The sequence below is a fragment of the Anas platyrhynchos genome, chromosome 2, assembly GCF_047663525.1.
Source record: "Anas platyrhynchos isolate ZD024472 breed Pekin duck chromosome 2, IASCAAS_PekinDuck_T2T, whole genome shotgun sequence".
In the NCBI taxonomy this organism is placed as follows: Eukaryota; Metazoa; Chordata; class Aves; order Anseriformes; family Anatidae; genus Anas; species Anas platyrhynchos.
The window spans coordinates 89703357-89723319 of record NC_092588.1 but is presented as its reverse complement, the minus strand read 5'-3'; the positions used below and the strand labels follow the sequence as shown (position 1 = coordinate 89723319).

At 40.8% G+C, this 19963-nt stretch overlaps 1 long non-coding RNA gene across 3 annotated transcripts; it reads left to right on the top strand.

Annotated features, from left to right (window-relative positions):
• The first annotated feature begins 4143 nt into the window (after positions 1 to 4143).
• On the top strand, positions 4144 to 19371 carry LOC101800800 (uncharacterized). 3 transcript variants are annotated; one of them, XR_005263860.2, is made up of 5 exons: positions 4144 to 4222; positions 15245 to 15371; positions 17061 to 17196; positions 17966 to 18116; positions 19086 to 19371. It is a non-coding gene; the product is annotated as an uncharacterized lncRNA (long non-coding RNA). The 3 variants fall into 3 exon arrangements; XR_005263859.2 differs by lacking the exon at positions 4144 to 4222 and adding an exon at positions 4562 to 6506; XR_005263858.2 differs by lacking the exon at positions 4144 to 4222 and adding an exon at positions 4562 to 12387.
• The last annotated feature ends 592 nt before the right edge of the window (positions 19372 to 19963 follow it).

The following is a 19963-nucleotide window of genomic DNA, read 5'->3' as shown; positions in this document are numbered from 1 at the left end:
TCCAAATTTAAGGAAATTGGGATACTTAGAAGCCCAGATTTCACTGAGACCTAAACTTGAATTTTTTGCTGTACCCAAATGTGGACATTTCTCCCAAACTCCAATTGTAGGACAGTGCAGACAAGCTTACACTTGCTTTCCACAAGGCACAAAGCCCTTTGCAGCAATGGTTTCATTTCATATTTATAGACTAGACATTCTATTTATTTTCTCTGTCTTTCCACTTTCAAACTGTGCTGGTGTATATCCTTTGTGGTTCTGGGTGTTGTTACATCAAGGAGCTGAATCGGTACAGGAGGAACCCATCTGTGTTCCCTGTCACTCTTCCTTGGGTAACTCCCTGTACAATTCATGCAACCTATTTTGCCTCTTGTTTTGGTCAACTCCTCCACTTTTCACTTTTAAAATTGTGTTCCAAGTTTCAGTGATGTTTCATATTTGTATGTATGCTGACCTTACTTTTATTTTTGTTGTTGTTGTTGTTTTGATTCCCTGTTCCAGCTAACCTGCTAGCAAAGCTGTGCTTGAAAAATGGGCAGATAAAACCTACTCATTCTACTGCGTAACTGTAGGCCTTTTCTTACAGTTTCACTTACAGAGAGCTGTCTTATAGGACCACCAATTTTCATAATGGGCAACTTTTTCCATATTGACTTTGCAAGTAATGGTTGAGAAAGTGCAGAGACCTCTTCTCTACCTATAAATCCACCAAATGAATCTTTCTTAGCCTCTTCTGAGATCTTACTATACTACACTTAAACTACATGGTAAAAACCAACCTCTGAGGATTTATGAAGCTTGGGTAATGGTAATTTATTGGCTTCAGTGTTCTTGCTCATTTATAAAACAGTCTGATGAAGGAGAAGCATTCATACTTTATTACTCTTCCTTGAACAATGACATTTTTATTTCTGAAGCATTGTTTTTCTTTTTGGTTTTAATTTAAAGACAAACCACAATTTCCCTTAATTTGAGACAACAGAAAATTGGCCTGAGAAACTTTGAATTTCTTTTTAATAATTACAAAATTCATGGTCCAATATTATGATCTAATAACTGTGGGATTAACAGTTGAAAACAGAACGATCATGAATAAAAGTCATTAATGAGATGCAATAATTGTAGTTTTCTACAATAAGGTAGATATTTTTGACTGCATCTTCACAAATAATCTTAATTTCAGTAGATACGCTGCTATTACCAGTACCTCAACAAAACCACGGGAACTGTTATGAGAACAGCAGAATTTATTTAAAACTGGACATCTATGAGTTTGTGTCCTAACACGTACACCAGTGCAAAACTGCTAGTGCATCTCCATGTCCTTCTTACCAGCTTTATTGGACAAGAGAGAACACAGATGATGCTAGTCTGCAGCTGTATGTGTACGGGTTCGTTAGCTGTCTCAGGCTCACTGGTGTATATATAGTGGCTGAGTTTTGCCTGCCTTTCCTTAATGGAAAGCACTAATTTTGGTCTTTCTTCTCTCTCCAGCTGCCAGATCCTTGAAACTTATAAAAATATAATTATCTGTGAGACTTCAGCCCTTCTTTCAAAATTGGTTAAAATTAGCTAAAGAAAAAATTCGCTAAAGGGAGCTGACAGACAGGAAATCAGGCCAAAAATACATCAGCCATCATGTCAGTTCTGTGTGTCATGGGTAGCTGTTAATTTAATACCACATTTCTCCCAGGCTGGCCTGTTGGGATAGCTATGCCTGCGTCCAGAAGGTATGATTTCTCTGTGCCTGTTTCAGTGAGGAGCTCCTTGGAAATGTTCAAATGCGTCCCTCGACTCTGATCATCACATATCAGAGGGGACTTGGCACCTCAGGGTTTTCTGTTCCTTGTGAATTTAGGGGCACATAAATTGGCCTGTGCAAGGCAGGTGGGGCTTACTTGTGGCCAAGGGCTTTAGAAACAGAAAGGACGTTGTACCAGTGTGTGACTCCTCTCTGGAGAGAAGTCTGTGCCCTCAGTGAGCACCCACCCTCTGTGCACAAACTGGTGTTTTCTGTTACGGGCAGAAATAACAGACCACAGCTAATGGAGTAAGGCCTTCCCCATGCTCCAGTTGCATTTTTGTCTGAGACACAGTCTCTTAAATTTTGATCCGGTTTAGAGTTAGGGTGAGTTCAAGTGTGTAGTAACTGCTGCATCTTAGGTACAGCACCCCTGTGTGTCAGGCCCTGTCGCCTTGATAACATATCATCTTGCACAGGCTCTATTGCAGAGATAGCTTTCTATGCGTGGGGGGGTTACCAATTTTAGGCCTACTGCTGCAAAAGACCCATATGCCTGGATTTAATTTTGTGCCTGGGAGCACTTCTGTTGGAGTCAGCAGGCATCTTCATCTATGCAGAGTAAGGCTGCATAGGTTGGCCTGGCTCAGGTCTTCTGCAAGGTTTATTCAACATCCCATGCCTGTAAAGACACCATAGCTGCTATTCCATTGGTATAAAGGAGATAATTGTGTTACTTTCCTTTTCAAGGCGTCCTGCAGTGCTGAACACTTTTTATTTGTATTTTTTTTTTAATTTCTATTGCACAGTGCAATTTGGTTGAAGGGGTTTCAGAGAGAGCCCTAAACTAGTTAGCTTGTAAGCATTATAAGCAGTATAGTTGCATTAGCACAGAGCTTGACTGGATAAATTATCAGTGTGCAGCATAGACATACCCTAAATTCCTGGTATGGTTACCTCGGTGACACTTTTTCAAACCACAGCTCAGCAAAAAAATATGATTTATTTTTTTTTGTCCCTCCCAAATACTGTGCTATGAAAACTTGCATAAATTTTGCTTTCTTTACTTTTATTTTTTATTATCACACTATTCTTTCCTTTAATTTCTAACCTGATTGCCTAATTTTATTTCATTCTTTTTTTTATTGGTTGTATCCTCTCGTTCATCTGAGCCTGGATCCTCAGTAACCAAAACTGTTTCATCCAAGATATGGAAGATACCATCTCTGCATAATAAATATTGTTTCAGTTCCCTCATGATGGAAGACTAGACAAGAGCAGAAAAGGAATGGAGGTTAAACATTATGTCCCTATATAGATCTATGCAGTTCTGAACACACTCTCACCCAGGACACAGTAGGATTAGAAAAAGCTCAGACAAGGGAAAAAACATGATAGATGTAGTTTTTATAGCAGGAGAATAAGTCGCATTCTTCAGTCTAGGGGGGGAAAAGTGGCTATGGAGAGACAGGTGTGTGGTGCCATGGAGGTCTGCTGTGGAGAACATGGATAAAGTGTATGAGAAACTGCCATGGGCAGCCACAACACAAGATTATCCAGTGAAATTCACTGGGGAGAAGGTTTAACGGTCTTCAGGCAATAACCTATCTTGCGGTGATTGGAAAGTTAGTGAAGCTCATTGCTACAGCATGTGAGCAAGACCAAAAGGCATCAAAATGGGATTAGATGATGTGGATGAAGGTAATAACCCTGATAGTAGCTTAGCAATGATTAAGGAGTTTAGTGGGTGGAAATCAGGAGGTAAAGGATGCATTATTCATCTTAAAGGCAAAATAAGACATTATTGTCCTTTGTCCTTTTAGGTACTAAGATGACTCTATCTGTGATGGCAAAAATAACAGTTTACACAGCGTAGGTTCTTAAGCTAAAGCGTAAAACATTACTGGCTGAGATGTACTTGTTCACTTGGTGTCTCAGAGGAAGAGTTGCATCATAACTGTACCAATTTTGGAAAGTCTGTAGGAAAATGAGAACTGCCATAGTGTGTCAGAGATTGATGCCTACCCTGACATACCTCCCCTGCATCACACCATCAGGTGTTTAGGGAATTCCTGAGATGAAAGTTACATCAGGATTGCTTTGTTTAATCTATTACAGTGACTATTTTAAATCCCTGTAAATTGGAAATAAGGGCAGGGAAAAAATGAGATACAGCCAAGTTCATAGGAATGCATATAAGGCTTCAATTCAGCAGCTGTTTAAATATCCTGGATAAGGTTTCCTTTCAAGCAACTTACTAAGGAGAAGGTGTTTTTACAAGGAGATTCTTGGTTCAGTAGAGAATGAACTACACTCAGTATTTGTTGAAGTCTTATGTAGCTAACTCCTGTGCAGGTAGTTTTCTGTAGCATTTAATTGCGACATGGTGATTTTCTTCTTCCTAGATGCACTATCCCAAGAATTTGATGAATGAATGAAGTGAAAATCATGGATCATCAGCATTTTCCATGCTCTGAAGCGGTATGAGGCAAAGTTATAAGCTTTTCATACGTGGATTTTGGAGTTGTTTTCATGTTTGGGGGAGTAAATACAAAGGCTCTGGGATCAGATTGTTTCTGCTCAGCGGAATGCTCATTCTGGGGCAGAGCAATTACCAGAAGCTGGACTGCAGGCAGCAAAAATCAGATGGCCTGCAATACACAGTCTGGAGCTGGCTAAAAAGATAACATGACTGACATAAGAAATCTGATCCCTGATCTTCGTTATGTGTTAGCAGCAAAAATAGTGTTATTTTTTCTAGAAGAGTTTGTTCTGGCTCTGCCTTTATACCTGGCAGAGAGGCAGTAACTCCGAGGCACAAATCAGAAACTCCCACACACAGCCCTTGATTGCTTCTTTTTCAACTCACCATGCAACTGCCATATGTGAATCTAGCAAGTGACACTGCCTAATGTAAAGCACTATCACTTTCCTCAAAGTACAAGCTTAAATAGACTGTATGATTGTGTAAATGTAATCAATAGCAAGTACAGAATGTGAAGAAGGATGGACTTCTAATAGGACAAGAGCTCTCTTACTAATAACAAATGCTAGTTACTGATATGGGTGGCAAAAGGCCAAGAATTTAGACGTCACAGAAACCTGGATTCCTGCATGTGCAAAATAAAACCTAGCGAACAAAGGGTATATCAAAATTCTCTTCTATGGCAGTCAGGTGGGCCACATTCTCCTCTCTTTTCATCCTCTTTTCAGCCTATCCTGCTACTGAGAATGTCAACATACAGCTCAGGGCAGAGCAGCAGGTAATCCTATCTGATCCTTCACTTAGTGCATTTTTTCCAGTATCTTAAGACCCATTTTCTTGCATCCTCTCAGCATCCCAGCAATATGTGTATAACAAATAGAGTGAAGAAAAAAGTGAGGAGGCCCGGGGAACGTCTGTCTTAGTCTCCTCCACGTTGAAACAACAGTGCTGCTTCAGAAAAGATCCAGAGCTACATATTCAGGCACTGCAGGGCTGAGCAAGATGGATTTGGGTCTGGATCTCCAAAGCACTGACAGGTAAATTACAAAGGGCAGAATCTTCATTACTGGTGATTTAGGAGGCTTAAAGAGACACAACTTGATTTGTGGATCCCAAGCGGAGTTTTCAAGGCTGACAATTAATAATATGAAATCGACTTGTAAACTGAATGAATCTGACATAGGGTCATGGAGAGAAAATTAAATTTGGAAGCGCCAGTGCCATTTTTCTAGTCACTTGTGAGAACACTATGGGACTGTGCTTGCAGATACCTTCCTACTTCTCTCCTGCTTCTGTGCTTCTCTCCTGCCCTCCCACCCCAAAATTCAAACCTTTCTCTGGGGATTTGAGTATTTAACTTCTTAATCTTGTAATCTGAAGTAACAAGACAGTTGGGTGACATTTTACAAGACGAAAACCATTGAGTCAGCCTTCTATAACTTCACAACTGTTAAAATCCCCACATGACTAATCTCTAATTCCCAGCAGTCTACTGCAAATAAAATCATATATTGAGCTGTGCTACTTTAATATCCCAAATAAAGCTCCCACACGACTTCCAGTTCGGCTCAGAGCTTGGTTAGCCTAATACCATGGTGATGTTTATACCGATCACAGACTGCTTTAAATAAAACGCTCCCCATAAACGTTTGTGGGAGATTATATTAAGATAAACAGTCCATAAAATCTCTTTAAAAATGCAGGGTGTCTGGCCTCCAGCAGAATGGTATTTAGCAAGATTAAGCCACAACAGTACTTCTGAAAGTGTATCTTTAGTTCTTCACAAACGAAGGACTATTCTGAAAAAAAGATTCCTCTGCCTATGCTGATTTTCAGCCCAATCCTTTCCAAGTTATATCCAAAGGGCCCTTTGGGAAGTAGCTTGCTTGGTTTGTTCACCAGGCACAGGTTCCTGGGCCCAGGAGATCTCATTTGCTCCAATTCCTTTCTAACTAGCAGGTTATATTAGGAGATATGAGACATTTGTGTTCTCACATAGTTTCTCCATTAGGTTGCAAAGTGATGGGGTGATTTCTGAGTTGGCAAATGAGAAGACAGCAAGAATCAAACCTGTGCCTGTGCAAAGAAAAGAGGGGGCACAGTCCATGCTTATTTTTAATGGCATCTAACCCAGAGGCGGCCACGGCGCTATTTCTGGGCATCCTGCGTTTTGTAAGTCATTGAAGTTCAGCTGTTCTGCACAGCACAGGAGCTTCTGCCTTGTGCAAAAGCAAAGCATGGCTCCTCTGCTGGCTTTTGGAGGGACTGGCAGCACCTTGGGTAAGAGCTGAGGAGGGCTGGGGCTCTCCAGGCCCTTAGATGAAGAGAGGTTTGGGGATGGATCCTGGCTGTCAGACCCAGAGGTGTTTGGGAGTGAAGCCCTGGCTGGGGGAGGCAGAGTGAGAAGTAGGAGGCTGGTACATCCTACATGAAGCTTGTGCTATGTGGCTTGCCTGCTAGATTAGGAAGGCTGGCCCTTTCTTTCATTTGCCTTTCAAAGGGTACTAGAAAAATGGTGGCATATTCAGTAATGCATAGTCTATTTTAAAAAATGTATTACATCTCTGCTAGAGGTTGTGTTTCACTTACACTCTGGTTTAAACACTTAGTAAAAACCTCAAGTGTTACCAATTACTGTGCTGAGGAAGCTTCCAGCATGCAGTCAGAGCTGCACTGGGTATGACATGATGCCTTGCATGTTTCTCTTCATTTAGCAAATGCTGTGACTTGAAGGATAACCTGTGCCACTGTGGATTTTCATGGTATTTTTATTGTCTGAGGAGTGAATTGCACAACGGGAGATTTCTGAAGTGGTGTGTGATGTACGGCCTCTGTGACTGCCATCAGCAGTATGTTCCCATTATCCGAGGTGGGAAAGGGAAATGCAAATGAAATGTTTGTCTCCGTGGAAAGGGCTCTGAACTGCCTGAATCAGAGGGGACAGGCTGCAGCTGCTTGCTGGAGAGCATCCAGGTCAAATGCAGGGCTCTCCTCTACCCGTGCAGTGGAGAGCACAATCTGCCTTTTAACTTTCTGACTGTTGGTACAAATTCACAGAGCCTGCTTACCAGCTGGCGACACAAAGGCATGGAGCCTGCCCTGCCCGGAAGGGAGAACCTGCATAAAATTAATTAAACTTGGCACCTAGCAGCAGAGAAGCCAAAAAGACACTGACTGTGAGTCCAACTCCCTCTCTGCTCCCCACTGTGGTCCCTTTGCATCGGGCTGGTACAGGGGGACCACACAGCACTGCTCGCCATGTGCAGCTGCTCTAACCTGCAGCAACGTTCTGCTGTGGAGCTGTCGGCCCAGCAGCTGTCATGGTCTCTGCATGGATGACGACTTTTATAAGGAGTGGAAAGATGTCAGGGCTTTTGTCTATGTGACCTGCCCCGCTGTGCAGACTGTATATAACCAATGTGCAGTGCCAAGATGCAGGTAAGATTATAAGCATGCAGACACGTGCAAGCACTTTTATTGGGTTAGTTACAAGAGGGAATTTATTTTTTAGGACATATGTTGATTTCTGATGACTGTTACACATACCGGCTGACAGTGGGCTTTCACCTCCTGGTAACAGACAAGACTCCTGACCTATCCAGGTGGCAGAAGGGTTTTTGTTCACTGCTCTTCTTGGGGATGCTGCTTCAGCATTTTGTCCTGGCAACCCACCTGATTACAGTCCCCAGAGGGAATTACTTTGCCTCCTGCAAGCTGTCTTGCCACAGCTCTGTAGACAAACAAGGCAGGCAGCAGGAATATAGCCTGGCCCCCATTAGAGCTGGAGAAGAGCACACCTCAAATCAGATACTAAAGCCTTGGCAATTATCTCTGCCATGTCACTGTTTTCCTGCATAACAGGTACCAGCTTAATGGCAATTATGAAATGCTGAGAGAAATGAGAAGTACCTGAAGAAAGAAAGGAAAAACTTCAAAGGCTGAAGTGGTGTAAACATTTTCATTCTAATTTTGTGTCCTTTGGGCTTTTTATTTTTAATTTTTTCACTCACACATTTTTCTGAGACCATTTATGTTGCCAGTGAAAATCTCCTGACTTGCTCTTATTCCTGGAAGTAAATATAGTCTGGTTGGAACAACACTGGCCAGATATTTCTAGTTAGAAGCTGAATGGAAAAAGAAAATTCTTATATATATATATATATATGTATATGTATATATATATATGTGTGTGTGTGTGTGTATAAAACAAGCTTTGTTGCATGCTACCCTCTGGCTTTTTAGCAGCTAAAATAGCTTAGAACAGGAATAAATTATTTGGTGTGAATATGTTCTTGGAAGAACAGCATCTTAAGGTTCCCTAAGATCTGAAGATACTTTATATATGGTAGTTTTATTACCTGTGCATTTTGTGGCACATCAGGATTTTACGCCTGTGTGATTCCAGTTCCTACGCTTAAAGAAGACAATCAAAATCTTGGCTCTCATTTAGAGAGACTTCTAGCAGTGGCAGTTGCAACTGAAGTTTAGGGACCAAGTATATATATCTTACTGACTTCATGCCGTAGTCACAAGAGTTGCAGGCTGTCCCCTGCAGCTCAGTGAGTTCATGCAAAGAGTCACATTTTCACCATTACATGATGTTTTCCCTACCCTAGAGGGTAGGGACCCTGCACTTCACTGCTGCTTCATTTCCCTCCAAAAAAACAAGGACTTCCCATGGCTGGTTTTTGTTCTACATTGTCCACAAAGCTTGTGAAGTTAAATAAAGCCGCCAAGCTTCATGCATTTATTTTGACTGATTGATCCTTGACTTCTGGAGTCATGCTATTTCATATCACTTTCATATGACTATTTTTAAAAAGCAAGATTCTAATGCTGATGGCTACATAGCAGTGTTTGAGAACATAAACTCATCAACAGAAAAAATGTGAAGACAAATCTCCTTGGAATTCATAATTATTTAAAAAACTGTTCTGTTTCTAAGACAGTCTGATGAGGAACTGATTCACTAATTTTGAATGCTAATGGCTGGCAAGTACTGGTGAGAAGGTTGGGTACGTGCTGCAATGAATCAGACATGGCTGAGTTTAATGCTGATCAGAATGACAAGTATTTATTTGATAATATGTATGATATATATATTTTTTTATGTGATATATGTATTTAATACTATCAGAATATATCTAGAAATGTTAAGGAAAGCTGCTGCACATTTAGGTTTTACTGTAGGAAAACCTGTTATGCTATTGAGAATCTTTTCAGCTAGTGAAGCGTGTGAGATATCTTCATAGTGTCTAGCCAAGCTTGTAAAATACTATACAAGAGAGGTGAAGATGGAGAAGAAGAAATTAGTATTGTACCTACATTTCTTGGGGCAACTAAATGGTGAGGTGAGACATCTTTTTTTCTTGCCTGGGACTGTGTCTAGGCTAAGGCCTATACAGCTCTGAGTTTCTGGTATTTTTGAGTGCTGCTTTTAAAAATTCTTTTTAGAACTTGCACATGCTTTCACCTGATACTTTTGCAAGCACACAGTGTCAAAGGCATGTAAACTAAAGCTTCTTCAAGTTTTTTCTTTTTTTTTTTTCCTTTCTTATTCTTGTATTCTTTTTTTTTTCTTTTCTTTCCTTATTGTTGTTGTTATCGTTTTGCTTCAAAATACCAGTAGAAAATACCACAAGGAAATCCCACCTTGTGAAGTCTGCTTCAACCCATTTGCTGTTTCCAGATATGTTTGTAGAGGAACTACTATGAAGCATCTGATCACATCAAAGTGTGTTTTCTAGCAATATTAATGCAAAGAATCCCAAGCAGAGATAAATGTGCCTGCTTTTTGTGTTCAGATTAAAAACATGGACTAGCAGCCTCTCCACAATAGACGACTCTTTTATATTTTTCCCACATATCTACGTTTCTCTGAAATGTAGACAGCCATACTTCCAAATATGCTTGAGGTAAGCATTGTTAGAAGCAGTAACCTACCCAGGTGTGAATGTGGTACGTACTGTACACAGGTTGCATAGACTAGTTTATCCTTAATTTTAGGGTAAATTTTGTAGTGTGGAAAGACAGTCTGAAGCAATTCATGGAGAATTCATTCTTGTGATTGATGAATTTAACTATCCTACTATCCTTTACTTTATCCTACTATCTGGAATAGGGCCTCAGTTGAGGGTCCCCCAAATCTTCCAACACACAAAGATTAGGTCAAGTGTGGGACCAAGGGGTGGATACTCTTTGGGGTGCTCACTGTGGTAAGTCTGACAACTTAAGAGCAGAAAAATAATATTTTTGGAAAATCAAGTGCTCCTAAGGTTAGGAGGATACAGATGGTACACTAACAGAGCTTCCCAGGAAGAAGACTTGAGTGTGCAGTACTTCTTGCAATCAGTTCTCTGCTCAAGAAGGGTCTTGGTGGGGATGCCATATGTAGTGCATTCTATTAAAAGTAGGCCTGATTATTTATCATGGCGATAGTGGAGAGGCAGTAAAATGAGTTTAAATAGAAGCTATGTCAGTGGATATTCCTATTTGGCTGCTGCTGCTACTGGAAGAAAGGTGGCTGAAAGATAACACAGATGGCACAGCAGCCTGTCAGCTACCTTTCTTCATTAACTTAGACTGCAATAAAACACAGCTTTTTAAAACAAAGTTCAAGTAGCCAGAGCCTCTCCATGGAAATTAATTTCCTCTGGAAGCTAGTTTCACGTAACTCATCACCTACTTCACTGAACATTACTCAGCCCTGTCAGTAGTGACAGAAGTGCTTGACAGAGCTGCTGAAAACTGGGTCATGTGGTGGATAAAACATAGCCTGCTTCCCCAGGCTGCTTTTAGTGTGGACCTCCTGAGACTGCAGTAAATAATAAATACCTGCAGGCCACCGTGGGCACTTGGTGCAATGTTGCAGAACTCATCTTCTGTCCATGAGAGGAGGAGGTCCTGTAATAACATAAACCTATGAAGTAGGTGTTCACAAAGAAACTTTTGGCTGCCTGTTTATTACTCTGAGCTGTTACTGTGCTGATTTTTTTCCTGATCATGTGTAGGTGTGTACTCTTGCACGATGCAGTTTCTACCCATGTGGATCTGTTTTCCAGCTCAGGGGCTTCTTTTGAGGGCTTTGCTGGTGTGGTGGTAGTAGCTGCTGGTTGTCTATGCCTCACTGACCCCACTAACAAGAGGAGCAATCGTGCGGTGAGGACACTGTTGCACTGCTCCTGGGTAAGCACTCAGCTATGCATGGATAAAAGGAGGAGCTGTTTGGCTGTGAGAGCAGCAGTAGCTGCCAGAACAGCCATTTCATGTCTCTCCCATATGAAAAGATTGTGGGCTACATGGACGTTAATGGCTTTAAGAACTCTTTATTAAAAGTGCAAAGTGGTGTTGTTACAGGCTTTTAAAAAGTAATGTATTTTACTTGAAAAGCAGCCTTCAAAGGGCTAAAAAAAAAAAAAGAAAAAAAAAAGAAAATTGTGATCTACTTTTTGTAGTATATATGTGTTTGTTCCTTCCCCTTCACTTTCCCTCTCACTTTCCCTTCCTCTTTGCCATTCCTCCTTCGAAAGGTTAGGTATTTTCCCAGTTATTGTTTAACAACTTGTTATCCAGCCTCTAAATGTTGGATTTAAGCGCTTCCTCTCACTGGAAGAAGCAAGGCACTGAATCATTAACAAGGATATCTTTTATGCTGAATGTTTGTTAGTGATTGATGTTAAACAGCTGTTAAATATATATATATATATTCTCTACTGAAATACTTATCCTGCAATTTTCCTCTGTAAAAGTATTTTCAGACAACTCTATCCACATGCATTTTTCTTTTTTCTGCGAGAGTTTAAGAATTAAAAATTCTTCTTAAGAATTTTTACTCTTTACTACCTCAGCATTCTGCTTGGATGGCTTCATAGTGATAGGAGGCGACATCTGCATGGTCCCAAAGGTGAAGTTGTGCATTATGGCTGAGTCTTACAGATGACAAAGGCTGTGATCCTATTGCAGTTTGTCCTCCCTACCCCTGCCCTCTCTCTCAGCTCTGCATTCTTGTGTTGGCTCTGTAGCTTGTAAAACTTTTTACTGAGTCAACTTTGCTCCTATCCTGGCAGAAAAGTCAGTTTCTCTTTGTGAGATAATTTGCAGCTGGATCAGTGGCTTGTATCTGTTCTTGGAGGCTCCTGACAAGCACCAGAGCTCGTGCAAGGTAAGCAAAAAAGTGTGTACAAGAGTGATATAGGGGTGTACAACCCTATATCACTCAAGATGGCGAGATGTTGGATGGGCTCAGCCACCCTGTGCTGTTTCTCCACTGAGCCTGAATCGTGCATCACTTGAGCCATATCAGCTCACCATATGTGAACTCTCAGCATGTCCCAGGAATCAAAAGTAGAAATAGAAATTCACATAAAGATACTTTTCCGAAGGTTCAGGTGAGATGAATGATCCTGCTGTCTCTTGAATTGCATTTCACCAGGATGAGGGACACTCTTATGGCAATTACTCTCTTGTAGTGGTGTATCCCCATGGTATGGATGGGTTTATTCCTTTAGGAGATTTCTCCAGTTAAACAGAGATGTGGATTTGGGCCTTACACTGTGTCTCAGGAGAGAAAGAAAAATATATTTTTGTCTGTCTACAGACCTTGAGGTTTTGGATAGTGATTGCTTCATGGTTAGCCTTGAGGTGAGACTGGTTAGAGAAAAAATGAAGAGGAGAACTGCCAGTGTTGAAAGAGGAAAATTGGATTTACAAATTCAAATTGCAAAAGGCTGCAGAGATGTGAAAGATAACACCAGTGGATCAGATCACATTAATCTTGCCCTGCTATCAGCGTTTCATCCCCATTACCTAGCAGCTATATCCAGGTGTCTCCCAGTTCCCTCAGTACAAGCAGGCAAAGAAGCAAATCCATGCAGGAGAATGGAGATCCCTCCGGGGAAAACACACCTTTGTTAGGCTTCCACCTTGGTTGGTGCTACACAAAAACAAAAACAAAAACCAACAAAAAAAAAAAGTAGGAAGAGCTTTAATAGCAGAATAGAGAGCTCCAGCAGGCTTAGCAGCGTGAACATTATGTTGGTAGATGGGCGCTGTTGTCTTTAATAGGTTATCTTTTTCCATTAGAACACTGTTTAAATTTTTAAGTGGTGCACAAGATCATAAGGGCTTTTACCATGTGGGTTCTGATTTTCATGTGGGTTTAGAATGTGTGAGAGAAGCTAATGCATTAAGCACTCCTCATGAATCTCCTTTATTTCCAGACATCCCCTGGGAACTATTGATGGTCATTTCATCTTTCTTATGTGACTTTTAAGATATAAAAAAAAAAAAAAAAGAAAAAGAAAAAAAAAAAAGGGAAAAAAAAGGAAATGGTTTTCTGGTTACCTCCCTGTGAAATATCTTACAAAGAAATACTGGGGCTGAAAACAAGAAGTAGAACGTAAATTCCATAGAGTTTAGATTCAACTAAACCCACAGTCAGGTTCCTCAACATTTATTTTGATTATATGTTCCAAATAAAGGCAAAAGTCATGGTAAAGAAGTAAATGACAGTTTTTCTATCACAATTTGAATTCAGAATGCTTAAATATGCACAGTATACTCAGCAATATGACTAGCTTACAGATGGGAAGTGGGGAACCTGCATTCATGAATTATGGGACTAACAAAAGGTCGTTTTTTTCCTACCCCACAGACCTCACATCCATCAGAGAGTCTGACTTGCTTTTTCTTCTAATCACAATGATGAATATTCCAAAATTTCTTCCCCCTGGTATTTTACAGTTAAAGTAATTTCTAATTTCTTTTAAGACTTGTAGATATGAAAAAAGGCTTAGCTGTGTAGAGAAAATGTTTATCACTTTGACGGTATCGTTGGAAGGAGTGGTGGAGAAATGCCCTGACTTTTAGGATATTTTCAGGTTCAGAGAACAAAGGGGGAAAGCACATAGACCTGAGAAAGAAAGTTAAGCAACTTACCTATTGAAGCTATTGCCTTGAAGTGAGTGGAATTATTTCCCCAGAGAGAATTTGGTCTTAGGAGTCAAATTGTCACTAAACAAAAAGCCAAATCAAGACCAGCAAATTGATTTTGCTTCCACAGTCTTTCTTCAATGGTTCCCCTAATTAAAAAGTGAAGAATGATGTGATAAATTCAGCTTTTTTGCTCTTCACTGATGCACTCTGCCCTGAAGAAACTCTTCATTGTATCCATTTTATTGTCAGGGTTGGGAGGTGGAATGAAGGCCCAAAGGTAAAATTTTCAAAGGTGAGCACCTACTGTGTGGGTTCTGATTCAGTTCTACATTCAGTTTAACTGGAAAAGCAATGGTTTTACATGTGGTGAACACCTGCATCTTTGCCTATTTCTGGGGAAAGTTGTATTCACCTTTTATGAAAAGGAGGTCACCTGTGCAAAGATGTGAGCTGTCAGCATGCAGGTCTGCCTTCTGGTCTGGGTGACCTAGTCAAACACATACAAAAGCTTGTGGTGCAGAGGGAAAATGAGAAGCTATAAAAAATGAAAAGATAATAAATAGTTCACGCCTTTCTTTCTTGACAAAATTTTTCATTTGTGTCTTTTGAGATCATCTGTTTCCTCTTTTAATACATGCACACTTAACAACTACATGTTTCTTCCCGCTTTTTGGGCTGTCTTGCACAACTTTCCTCCCCTGTTCCTAGATACCCGAAGTGCTTTGCACAGTACTTCCCTTTTGGTTTCTCATTTTCCTATATCTGACAGTAATGTTTCTGACTAGGTTCCTTCTCTCCCTCATGTTAAATGAACATTTTATCCTAAAGTGTGTGTGTTTCATTGTTTTTGTTATTTTTTTGTTAATTTGTTTGTGTTTTTAACCTGGAGAATGGATGATGGGGTGCACAAAACCCATCCAGGTGTTGCTAGCATGTTTGGAAAAGAAAAGTGAGATGCTAGCTCTAGGGGAAAGCTCAGGGTTTGTGTGTAATTTATGTTTAACGCTGCAGCAGATTTTTTTTTTTAATTATTTTTTTTTTTGTCTGGCTCTTCAAAGATGTAACTTCTGTGACATGTTTTGCAGCTTCTCTTATGCGTGAGAGAGTAAAGGGCACTTTGACTCACTTGAGATCCCTAGGCATGTTAAAAAAAATTGGAAGAAAAAAGTACAAGAAAACACACTCATGGAACTGCTGAGGTGACGTAACCAGGTATCTTTTCATGTGTCTCCTTTGTTTTCCCTGCTATCTCATCAAGTTTAAACAAGCTAATGCTATAAAGAATTAGAGCTGCAATGTTTCCATGCCACGTTTCAGTGTTCTGTATTTTTCTCATGGGTTAGCATTTAAGCTGTAATTAGCTTAGAGGTTTGGTGGAGGCAAAGGAAGCAACTATTTACACATGAAATGCTAGAAGGTAGTGCCTTTTCCTTAGTGAAATCATGTTATTCTTACTTTTAGTCAGGAGGAAATCCCTTCAATTCTGTGGTCCCTTAAAGCATCCTGGGAAATGGGATGTTTGATTTAGGCTCACTGAGACCTCACACGATTTCCTCTTTCTGGGTGGGGTGAGAGGGGCCTATACAGGAGGAGAGTTGGCCTCAGCACAGTTCCTCTTCAGGGTGCCAAAACCAAATCTGGTCTGCAGAGGCAACCCATGTTTCTGGGCATGGGCTGCGTGATGGCATGCAAAGCTCAATGGTTATTTTAGGAACACAGAGGTGCTGGGTCAGCTAGTATTTGGCCCAAGGCAGCTGGGCCATGCTGCTACACTTGCTGTCAAAAAATGGTTGTTTTTGAGTTCAGTGAGAGCAAGAAAAGCCCGGAGAGAATGAGAATTGCAGAGAAAATCAGTGGTGTGGCAAATGTCATGGTATGACCTGGTATGGGAGAGAGCAGAAGAAACTCATGCTGCTGGAAGGACCAGGAGTACCGCTTCTGGCAAGGAGCAGACCAAGTAAGAGCTGCATTGGACAGACAGGAGATGGCACCTGATGTTTTTGGAGAGAGAAAGCAGTTTGCTGCAGGACTGGTTGGCTTGTTTGAATACAGTCAAAGAATGCAGTATCTTCTGGTGGTATCAGGGTTAGGAAGCTGCATGTTGTAGCCTTTCTGTTATGACCTGATGGGCTTCATGGCGTTCACTTAAGTCTGGCCCGCCCAGCAAACCAACGTGAAAGCTGTGTGGAAGACCTGTGGATTTCTGGCAGCCCTGTGGTAGAGTTCACCTGATCTCTGCCCTAGTAGTGGCCCAGCTGCTCCACAGGTCAGCTGTGCTGGGTGCCCAAGCAGCACACACAGAGCAGTCCCAGTTCCCCAGTCTTACTTCAGGTAATGGCTGCCTGCCAGCTGCCAAAACCAACGTGTCTCATTAGTATTTTCCCTTCTGACTTGCTTCCATGCTCATCATGCAAACAGGAGAAGAAGTTAGTATACCTGCGCATTTGCCTATTGTTGGTTTATGTCATTTTATAAACACCTTGGGATCTACCTGAATCATGCTGAAGGCAGTAGGATTATTTTGAGGTGGAGGAGATGGACCTAGCCTGTTGGTAACCACATACTTGGAAAGACCAAAGGGCCACATTCAAGGTGCAGCTGACTTGCACTCTAATACTTGTTCCCATAATTAATTTCATTCAGAGTATCTCTGCTTACAGACATGGTAATTTGGCCTGTAGTCCTTCCCTGAAGCAATTCAATATTGTAGTAGTAATATCCTACTGTGGCTAATACTTCAAAGAAAAAAAAATGGACATGATTGTGTCCTTCATCTCATGCTGTTGGATTTGCTGGAGGCTGAGATTGTCCTAAGTGTAAATAGTCATGAGGAGTCCAAACAGTTCTCTATAACAATAGAGTCCAACACTCTTGACTCAATATGTTTTGATGTTCCCACAGGGAAACCCTGGAATTGAAAACCTGTCCTCCTGTAAGTGCCTAGCATGCTGTCAGAGACCCCCTACCTGCTCCAAGTGGGAAGAGCAGTTCATTTCTTGTTTGTGGCTCTTGTGGAAGCAACTTGCAAAGCATGATGGTGAGTTCTAAGTGTAATGCTGTTGCATGTCTGCTGTGGAAAGGGCTGGCCCCTGAAACTGGCTTTTAAACATCTAACTCACTCTGATCTGACCTTCCTCGTTATTTGCAAGCACAGTTTGACATTTGGATAATTAAGCACATAATTTATGGCTGAAAAGGGAGAACGAGTGTTTTTTTTTCCTGGGATCTGACCCAAGATGTGGATAGGTCATGCTAATAGGAGTTCTTAAATCTATTTTTTCTGACTTCAGTAAACTTGCCCTGAGTAAGGTTGTAAAACTTATATTGATAGTTCTTGGCTCTACTGAAGTGAGTTGGTGAGTTGTTGCAGTTAGCCTGGATGCAGTTAGCAGGATGGTCACAAAGGGATCCCTGATATCCTCTCTTCTACATGAAGATATTGCTTGTATTAAATATTTATATGGACGGAAATATTTTCTTTGTGGTTAGAAATGTGGTTATACTATAGCAAGATAACCCATGCAGTTCCTGTGAAACCGCTGGCCTATCTAACTGAGACAATATCCGCTGGGGTGAATAATGAGAATGGTCTGAATCTGAAATGGCTTGTCAGGCCTTATTTTATCGCTTATGGCATGAGCACACAACTGGGATCAGGGGGGATCATTTTGGCATGTAGCGGATGCACAACAGCATGAGCAAACAAACACCTCCATCATTATGAGAAGTTGGGTGTCTGGAGAGAGCTTTCGACTTGCAGAAAGCCACCTTTCCATATGTTCCAATTGCTTCCACGTTTTCTGTAGGTTCTGCATGTATACATATGCAAAGAGTAAATCAGTCCCTGATGTAGCCCTACAGGAGCAGTGTACGCTTTCATGAATGATGATCTGCCTCTTACAAGACTTGCCAACAGTAGTCATGGCTGGACCCTGACTATTTTGTGCCAGCATAACAGTGAGTAATCGCCATGTGGCACTTGGCTGTAAATGGGCAGGACTTTTGTTCCTGAGCCCCCAGGATGTGTGCAAGGGGCTGGCAGCTGTTGTCCTGCCGGAGATGAATGTAGTACATTTGAAAGGAAGATATCTACATTATGATTGTGCAGAAAAAGCTTTCTTGCTTGAAGCATTTCTGTTTTTGTTGTTGAACCCTCTTTATATTAGTTTAGATTACAGTTATACTGCTCACCCTTTGTAAATCTGATGCATAGTCTCTGTTGGTGAAGGAAGAGACAGTTGAGGAGAGGTTGATCTTAAACTGAACCTCTGGATCCAAAGCCTATGAAACTGAAAAAAGTCTGAGTCCCATATTGGCTTGTGACTAATGGGCAACTCTAACACTGGGCTTACAGGATGGATGCGCAAAATCCAGTCATGCAGTCAATTTTTTTTGTGAACCGTAGGACACTGACACGTAATGCAGAGGCCTCTCTGACCAGCTGTATAATGTGCTGAAACCTACTTATGAATGGAGACTCAGAACTTGTTCTTGCATTGGAAATGCTCCATACAGCTTGTAATTCCAGACTTTGTTCAGGTATCACCTGGTACTTTTGAGAACCACTTTTTCTCATGTCTATTGTAAAAAAAGGTATAGATGTATACTTAAACATCAAAGTGGTTCACAGGATGTCCACAGCCCAGAAGCACATTTTTGTCACCACTTTAAATACAGTAGCTGTGTTTCTGAGATCCTGTACATTTCGTGTAAGGACATCTAAGAGAATGTCTTTGTTTATTTTAGATGATATAAACAGGCCTGTAAGGTCCAATGCTCTGTTTTGTTACACACCTTTAGGTTGTTGCTATTTCTCATGTTTCCAGTGATGCAACTGATTCCTTTTTCTGTGTATAGTGATGAAGAATTGGTCTTGTAACGTTTGCCAATGCTGTTCCTGTTTTTTTTGGATTTTTTTTTTTTCAGGAGAGATCATTTCAAACTGGACACGAATGAAAGAAAAATGGGTTGATTTAGGAGTTCTCTGACACTCTAGAAGCAGAAGTTGTTCTTGCCTTTCACATGTGAATTTTTGCAGCTGGTTTGAAGTATCCTCTTTCTTGACCTGTCAGTGCACAAAGGCTGGAATGGAAAGAAAAAGTAGTAAGAATTAACCTCCTTGTCAGTATCGATTAAAACTATAGCCTGCTTTTCTTCCTACTCTGTGCTTTGCTTTTTATGCAATATAAATAAAATAATTATAGAATTATAACTATATAATTTTAATGTAGCTTTTATGGGATTTGAGCATTTACCAACCCACTGAAAAAATGTGATCACGTCAAATGAAGATCAGCATATAGTCTTTCAGAGAGCCATTTGTTTTGTAGGGGCACTGAATATCTTAGCCTCACCTGAAGGCTATTTTGAAGCACCCTGGTCTGAAGAAGGCACAGCAGCATCTCTCTTCTCTTTTTGTATATGTTTCTCACTTGGATTTCTCATCACTTGATAAAACACACAAACAGATGAATGGTATTGAATGTTTTTTAGCCTCAAGAACTGAAAACACTTTCTGTAATTGATGGTTTGTTTTAAGACCACAGGAAACTATTTGTCACTATCCATTAATGAGCACTTTGCTAGCTGTTTGCCATCTTAAGAAAAATAGATGATGAAGCAGAAAAAAACACCATCAGCAGTCTGCAATTTCATCCCTCAGTCAAGCTAATACTGAACTAACTCTCTGCACAAAACATCATTTTCATCATCTATGCTAACTATTTTTTCCCCAGACTCATTAAAACCTGCCAGAACAAGGAAAAATGAGCTAAATGTACAGTGAGCTCAGGAGGAGGGAGACT